Source organism: Procambarus clarkii, chromosome 31 (genome assembly GCF_040958095.1).
Source record: "Procambarus clarkii isolate CNS0578487 chromosome 31, FALCON_Pclarkii_2.0, whole genome shotgun sequence".
Taxonomy (NCBI): Eukaryota; Metazoa; Arthropoda; class Malacostraca; order Decapoda; family Cambaridae; genus Procambarus; species Procambarus clarkii.
In genome coordinates this window covers 31,147,417-31,156,273 of record NC_091180.1, presented here as the reverse complement: position 1 = coordinate 31,156,273, position 8,857 = coordinate 31,147,417, and the positions used below count along the sequence as shown (strand labels likewise).

The 8,857-nt window shown below is 44.1% G+C and overlaps 1 long non-coding RNA gene across 1 annotated transcript; it reads right to left on the bottom strand.

Annotated features, from left to right (window-relative positions):
• Positions 1 to 118: 118 nt before the first annotated feature.
• On the bottom strand, positions 119 to 3,620 carry LOC138370348 (uncharacterized). The gene is made up of 2 exons (XR_011230116.1): positions 2,832 to 3,620; positions 119 to 652 (listed from the first exon to the last, which is right to left on the bottom strand). It is a non-coding gene; the product is annotated as an uncharacterized lncRNA (long non-coding RNA).
• Between the last annotated feature and the right edge of the window lie 5,237 nt (positions 3,621 to 8,857).

The window sequence follows — 8,857 nt, the reverse complement described above, 5'->3', positions numbered from 1 at the left end:
TGATCCGAGTATCGAAATTGCTCAGTGCGTAGAAAGTGAACATCTATTTGAGTTACTGTGCACCTCTCGTTCATTCAGTAGGTTATTCTCGAGGTCAGGTGAAGATATACACATTGGATACTTATTCCTAGATTTTATAACATATGCTCTGACCAGCCACTTAATTATATTTTGGAAATACAGCAATGAATTGGATGCATTCAACTTGTCCTAATAAATGCTTTGTTCTTTCTTTGATTTTATATCATAACTTGGTAAGATCGTGGGTCCAAAGCTTTAGACACACTTCAGTTCAGAAGTGTGTCTTCCATGTTCGATCGAACTTATGAATTTGCAAGGATTTGTGCAGCCAATAGTACATGAATGATACCTGGAATGTAGACCGACTGCAAGGTAGTCATGAAGCTTTAAACCACCCACGTTCATTTAGGTATAAAAGGCATATTTAGTGACAGTTAAGCCACTTCCTATTATGAGCTGTGGTTCTGTGGTATGAGCTTCCCTATGTCATGTGATGGTGATAGTGCGACAATTTCTTCCGCAGTTTAAGTTCAAGTACGTTTATTGAGACAATAACATACATCTCAAAAGATAGAGAAGCTTAGGCTAGTTCTTCCGCCATCATGAGCAGCCGCCACGAGAGGATGTATACCTGTTGGAGCAATGTGAATATATTGATGAATACAGGGGTGTGAATAGTGTGACTAAAGGCAGCCTACATGTGCCTCTTCGTCTCCACATAGAGGCGCCGCAGCCTACAATATAATCTTTTGTCAATTAGGGTAAGGTATTTTCTTAATAGTGCCACTTCTGAAAAAGAAAAAAAAATATTTTTAACACTACACACTCTTGCCTCCAAAACAAAAAGATAGATAAAAAAATATTAAAATTTAGGTGAAATGAACATGACTATTGACAAGTCCAAATTTTGGCTTATCTTAGTTGCTTATTTTTGCTTCGATCCTGGTTATATGTAATAATATGGTAACTTTGATTGAATTAATTATTTGTTAACCGCACAGTATATTCAATGGGTTAAAAGATATAAGGTTTCATGTATTTTCTTATGTAGATCAGCTGCAGGCGCTATGTCTGTGAGTGTGGGCAGACGACAGACTGAATTTATGTTTTATTTTCCAGATTCTGAAGACAATTATTATTGTATAAACCCCCTGGAGCTGCAGGAGGGCCATCGTGACCCGGGATACTCGGTCGTTAGTGTAAGTTTAGTGATGAAAATCGTGTGTGGTAAAGATGTGTGGTGAAGATTGCCCGAAACGCTATGCGTATCAGTGGCTTTAGGTATTGTATGTATTAGCTCTACCTATAAATCCATTATGTTTGTAAAGCATCTATGTATGTACTTTTCCTGAATAAAATTTGAATTTGAATTTCAATTTGAATTTGAATGTGCGCTGAATAAAAAGATCGCTGGGAGGGAGGCTGCACACTGATAGCGACCATGTGTAGGACGAGTTAGTTCACGATGGTTGTATTCTGCGAGAATCGTGGGGGCTCAGGCGTGGCGATAGTAGTGAGGACATTACAATAACGTATGGTGTGTACTGAAGGGTCATGACCCAGCCACCTCAGCTACCTCGCAATACTCCGAGGCTGAATATCGCGAAGATTGTGTGATGTGATGTAACGTGTGTATAGTGATGATGGGTTATGTAGTGAAGATCATGTAGAGCGGAGGTTGGCGACCGCTCAGTGAGAAGAATGTGAGGCGTTCTGAGAAAAAAAGAGATGAGGCAGTGTTAGTCCTTGCGTGGCTGTCACCTGGCGACATTAGTGACCTCTGCTGCATGACTACAGCTAAGAGCAGCGGGAACCGTGATCTTAGTGCAAGCCACTGAGGTTGCCACGATATCCACTGCCAACCACAGCAATTACCACTGATAGTTCGCAGATCTATCAATGATCAACAGCATCCCTCACCGTGTCACGTGTCACTAAAACATCACTATCAGCGGATCTATATGCCTTATAGCGCAGTAGAGACGCGCGCATGCCTGCATGGCAGGGTGAAGATCACAAAGAATGATGCACAAGAAACTGCGCGTAGACGAATCTCGGTGAATTCCTGAGACAGCACAACAAATTGGATATATATAGAAATCTTAAGAAAGCGTGTGCATGTGTAGAAATCTTGAGGTTTATAAACCTGTATACTACTAGTTGAACACGAGCCGCAATTGTGAATTACACAGGCATTTTTTTTTTTTTTTTTTTTTTTTTGAGATATATACAAGAGTTGTTACATTCATGTACAGCCACTAGTACGCGTAGCGTTTCGGGCAGGTCCCTGGAATACGATCCCCTGCCGCGAAGAATCGTTTAAGTGGAAATAGTGGACCCAGAGGACTCTTGGGCAAACAATAGGGCTGTTATTGCATCAGGAACCACGGCTAGTGATTGTTGCCCCCAGCGGCGGGTAGTTTATTGTGGGCCCCACAATCATCCTGAGTGGTAGTTTATTGTGCATTGTTTTGAATTGAAAACCGCCTCAACTCATCCTGTGAGTGACAGTTTGTTGTGAACCCCATACTCATTCTGTGAGTGATAGATTACTGTGCATCCTATAATCACCCTGTGAGTGGTAGTTTATTGTGCACCCCATACTCATTCTGTGATAGTTTATTGTGTACCCCATACTCATTCTGTGATAGTTTATTGTGCACCCCATACTCATTCTGTGATAGCTTATTGTGCACCACATACTCATTCTGTGCGCGATAGTTTATTGTGCACCCCATACTCATTCTGTGATAGCTTACTGTGCACCTCATACTCATTCTGTGATAGCTTACTGTGCACCCCATACTCACTCTGCCCGGAGCCACTCCCAGATAAGCGGTGTTAGGTAAGCATTGCGCTGCTCCCAGCTCTTGCTCAACAATCGCCAGCACGATGCTCACCTCTCTCATTACACAGTGAGTCACGCGTGTTACATCAGGGTGGGGGAAGGGGGGATAAGGACGGGGGCAGGAAGATAAGGACGATGGGAGGGGAGATAAGAATGGGGGGGGTAAGAGAAAGTTGCAATCCATTATAAAGATTTGGTGAATGGTTAGGTTAGGGAGAGCCGGCTGAGCTTTATGGAGTAGAAAACGTCTGTGACACAATATATCTAAAAGTTAATTGTTTGTTAATTTATGATTGATGATGGTGTGTGTGGAGGCGGGGATGCTGTCGTCCTTGAGGTCTCTCCACCTACTAACAAGGATCACATTGAGAGTAATGCCTTGATGCACGCAGCGTTTAACCCTTGTCCACTTTTGGTTGCATCGCAGATTAAATGTTGCTAGATTTTGACCCAAGCGTGACTCGTGATATTAACAAAATACCGTCTGAAACATATGCAAAACTATCAAATGTTCACACCACTTACAAGACCCTAGATGAAGTGTTTTCTTCAGAAAACTGAAAACAATCTACACAAGACCAACCCTCGAGTATGCAACTCTGGCCTGGCGTGCCCACCTAGAAAAGCAGAAATTGAAATTTGGGACAGTTGAAAGATAGTCAAGAAGGTGGAGGAAATATGAATAGATAACATTCAAATGATAAGCGGAGAGACGAGACGACGGCCGGAAAATACACCCAGAGCTGTGGACACGATACGTCGAATAACATTTCAGTATGATAATTGCATTTAAATGGAATGGTTAGAGCCCCTAGAATTGTTGAAGTAAACAAATATCTTACAACATTGGACGAAAATCTTCAGAAATCAAAGTCATTGCATTAACTGATCAGAAGTTGGAATGGTGAGGTAGAGGAAATAGTGTTCTACGCTGCAAATATCAATTTTAAGGATGGATCCCATCTTGACTATATAAAAACATTCAAATACCTTTGCCTTGAGGTCCCACTGTAACCAGACTGACGTCGGTATAAAGAAAAATGTAAAAGTTCTCAAGGTTGAGGCATAGTATCTCTCAAGCTTTGGTGCAAATGTCACCGTTAAAATGATGATATCTTGTTAAATGAAGCCCTGAGGATTATGGTTGCTTGCTTACATACTTACAAAATACTTAATATATGGAAGGAATGAAATTCAGAGCGGCATTGATCGTGTAACTAAAAAATTCTCAAATTGGTGTCAAAATATTTAGTATAGCGCAGCCTATCCTTTGCACAAGTCTTGCAGACCTTTACTGAAGGTCAACATTGTTCAAAATGGATTACTAAAACTGCAAGTGAATTCAGAATGTACTAGATTCACAATCTGTAACAAGAGGCAAGAACAGCACTCTCCTGCACTGTGGGAGATTATCCCTTTTAAAACAAAAAAAAATAAAATGTTTATTCAGGTAAGGTTCATACATACAAGTGATTTTACATAAATTGATAGATTTATAGATAGAGCTAGTACATACAATGCCTAAAGCCACTATTACGCAAAGCGTTTCGGGCAGACCCAGACCTTTAAATTCTAATCCTTCGCTTCCCACCCAATAGGCACATCAAAGAGCAGCCTAAGCTTTGTCTTGAGGCATTTTTTGTATTACCCTATTTGGGTACAGGTGTATTTATGTAGCAACCCTAGACTATATGATTGGGAGGATTCCCCGTTGTACAGTCGGGTTCGTACTTGACTTACATTCCTGAATTCAGGGTTCGAAACCCGGGCAGAGCAGAAATCGTTCAATTATTTTTTAATTAAAAACAAAAAATAGGTAGGGCGCATTTCCTGTCATCTAATGCCATATTCACCTAGCAGTAAGTAGGTACCCAGGAGGTAATCAGCTTGTTATGGGGTTTCATCCTAGGGGGGTCAGTAATTCTACCTGGGGGGGGGGGCTCAATATAAGCATAAAGTGTATAAATACACTCTGGCTGCCTGTCCCCCGATACAATGAATGAATTATTATGAATATTGTGTATCAAGAACTAGCTACGCGATGCAAAAATATTCCCATTACACAAGATGGTTAGTCATACAGGGCCATGTAATCAGTAGCTTACACTAACAAGCTTGGGATGCACTGAGAATATCAAGAACACGACCGTGAACAAAGAACACGACCGTGAACAAAGAACACGACCGTGAACAAAGAACACGACCGTGAACAAAGAACACGACCGTGAACAAAGAACACGACCGTGAATAAAGAACACGACCGTGAACAAAACACGACCGTGAACAAAGAACACGACCGTGAACAAAGAACACGACCGTGAACAAAGAACACGACCGTGAACAAAGAACACGACCGTGAACAAAGAAAACGACCGTGAACAAAGAACACGACCGTGAACAAAGAAAACGACCGTGAACAAAGAACACGACCGTGAACAAAGAACACGACCGTGAACAAAGTAGTAATGTTACTCAACGTCCCCATCTCGCAGGATTGTTGTGGGGTTATGTGGATAACTTAGGTTGCTGTTGTTGTTATAGATTCAGTTACTCGGAACAACTTCCAGGTAGCACGGGCTATGGTGAGCCCGTAACTTACCTGGCACAGGAGCGGGGCAAGTAACACGGGCTATGGTGAGCCCGTAACTTACCTGGCACAGGAGCGGGGCAAGTAACACGGGCTATGGTGAGCCCGTAACTTACCTGGCACAGGAGCGGGGCAAGTAACACGGGCTATGGTGAGCCCGTAACTTACCTGGCACAGGAGCGGGGCAAGTAACACGGGCTATGGTGAGCCCGTAACTTACCTGGCACAGGAGCGGGGCAAGTAGCACGGGCTATGGTGAGCCCGTAACTTACCTGGCACAGGAGCGGGGCAAGTAGCACGGGCTATGGTGAGCCCGTAACTTACCTGGCACAGGAGCGGGGCAAGTAGCACGGGCTATGGTGAGCCCGTAACTTACCTGGCACAGGAGCGGGGCAAGTAGCACGGGCTATGGTGAACCCGTAACTTACCTGGCACAGGAGCGGGGCAAGTAGCACGGGCTATGGTGAACCCGTAACTTACCTGGCACAGGAGCGGGGCAAGTAGCACGGGCTATGGTGAACCCGTAACTTACCTGGCACAGGAGCGGGGCAAGTAGCACGGGCTATGGTGAGCCCGTAGTGGACTTACCTGGCACAGGAGCGGGGCAAGTAGCACGGGCTATGGTGAGCCCGTAGTGGACTTACCTGGCACAGGAGCAGTGCGGCTTCCATAGGAAACAGCAGCGTTTTAAATAACCAGCCTCCTCACTTCTCATGCAGTAATGTTGATTCTAATTCTCCTGCTGCGTTCAATCCCCGACCGTCCAAGTGGTTGGGCACCATTCCTTTACCCCGTCCCATCCCAAATCCTTATCCTGACCCCTTCCCAGTGCTATGTAGTCGTAATGAGTTGACGTTTTCCCCTAATAGTTCCCTTCTCCTGCCGGTGAATGAATCATTTATATTGAAACTTATGACAATGTCAGACCACGGAGGAAGAATTGAAACAGGAATTTCCTTAAGTATTTTCGTATATTAATACATCTTCAGAAGGAATCCATCTTAATACATCTTCATTCCTTCTGAAGTTGTATTAATATACGAAAGTACTTAAGGAAATTCCTGTTTCAGTTCTTCCTCCGTGGTCTGACACTGTCACATTTTTCATCACGTGTTAATTTTCGTGATTTATGTACATTGAAACTTATAACTATAGTTATTGCTCATTAATACTCAACAAGCAAGAGCTCTGAATAAGCTTGGGTTCATACTTGGGAATGTGGGTTAATCCTGCAGCCTAAGCATCTCACTACCACGATTTAATTATTGTTACTGGCCAAATTAACAATAAGATCAACAATACAAAAACAAATAATTTCAGGAGGTACTTAACGAAACTGTGAGTCAGAGACATCAACGCTGCCAGAAACTGAGTCACTTGACTTCACTAAACAGGAATGTGTGCACACAGAAATCACAATAGCGTGATATATCAAATTAACAAATCCACAAGGGCCTTAATAAGGGGGTTAAGATTGACTAAGGCGCGTCTGGGAACATCCCGTGCGTAGGTTCGAACCCTCATGAAGAAGGCCGCCCTTGTGGATTTGTTCATAGGAATGTATGAATGTAGAGATATGGTAACGACGTAGGAGGTCCTGCTCGAATTCGCGTGCCCCACTCATACTTTCATTCATGTGTTAAATATGAAATTAGGCCTTCAAATTCGAATTATTACAGAATTCGAATTAAATGTATCAATTAGTTACCTTAAAAAACACGAGAGGTAATAAAGTAATTGCAAGGCTCCAGGTACCTCAAGTCGGTACCTGGAGCCATATATTTTAAGCAGGAAGTTCCTGAATTTACCTGCTTGCTATCATTTCTAGTGGCCTCGACCCAGACAGGAAGCCCGCGGCTTATTACATTCTTGCAAAAATGCATTTAACTATTACATTCTTATGAAAAATCTCCCTGCAGTGTGGGGTACAATATGAGCAACAGTGTGGGCACAGTATGGGTACAGTGAAGGCAGTAGTGTGGGTACAGTATGGGTACAGTGAAGGCAGGAGTGTGGGCACAGTATGGGTACAGTGAAGGCAGTAGTGTGGGTACAGTATGGGTACAGTGAAGGCAGGAGTGTGGGCACAGTATGGGTACAGTGAAGGCAGGAGTGTGGGTACAGTATGGGTACAGTGAAGGCAGTAGTGTGGGTACAGTATGGGTACAGTGAAGGCAGTAGTGTGGGCACAGTATGGGTACAGTGAAGGCAGGAGTGTGGGTACAGTATGGGTACAGTGAAGGCAGTAGTGTGGGCACAGTATGGGTACAGTGAAGGCAGTAGTGTGGGCACAGTATGGGTACAGTGAAGGCAGGAGTGTGGGTACAGTATGGGTACAGTGAAGGCAGTAGTGTGGGCACAGTATGGGTACAGTGAAGGCAGGAGTGGGCACAGTATGGGTACAGTGAAGGCAGGAGTGGGCACAGTGTGGGTACCAGTACGTGTATTTGTATTTGTGTGTGACCAGCAGCCTCACGCGGAGTTAGAGAGACGCGAGAGGCTTCATAACCCAGGCCTCAGCATTCCGGTGAGTGGGTCAGCACTATGCGTGTGATAATGACTGCATTTGTGGTGACTCACTGCAGGCTCTAGTTGGGACATTCCTGTGGTGTAGAGCATACCTGGGCTCTAGTGACTCACTATACAGGGTGACGGGCCAGTGTTTACCCTGTACCTCCTCCTGCATAACTCTATTGTTTGTTGGGACCCCCATAGAGGAGTAACTCTATTGTTTGTTGGGACCCCCACAGAGGAGTAACTGTACTGCTTGTTGGGACCACCACAGAGGAGTAACTCTACTGCTTGTTGGGGCCACCATAGTCTCAGTAGAGGTGATGACCTGCGCAGTAGAGGTGATAACCTGCGCAGGTCATCACCAAAACACAAAAGTATGAGTATGGTCAACCCGCTATAATTAACAGTAAGGTTGACTCCACCACCCACCTTCCCTCATGGCAGAGACTGTTTGGGTGAGCTCAGGCCAGATTCACGAAGCAGTTACGCAAGCATTTACCAACCTATCCAACTTTTCTCAATCTTTAGCGGCTTTGTTTACAATTATTAAACAGTTAATGAGCTCCGAAGCACCAGGAGGTTGTTTATAACAATAATAACAGTTGATTGGGAAGTTTTCATGCTTGTAAACTGTTTAATAAATATAACCAAAGCCGTCAAAGATTGAGGACAGATGTACACGTTCGTAAGTGCTTGCGTAACTGCTTCGTGTGTCCGGGTCCCACTCTAGACGACGGCTACAGCAGGAGCACTAAGAGTTTGGCCTAACTAACGAAGGCAACAACGCGGATTTTCCAGCTGTTACGTGAGTGATTTATGGTGACCTTGATGGTCAGGCTGGAGTGACCTTGGAGGCTGTGGTGTGCTGTCCTCCATGCCGGGACGAA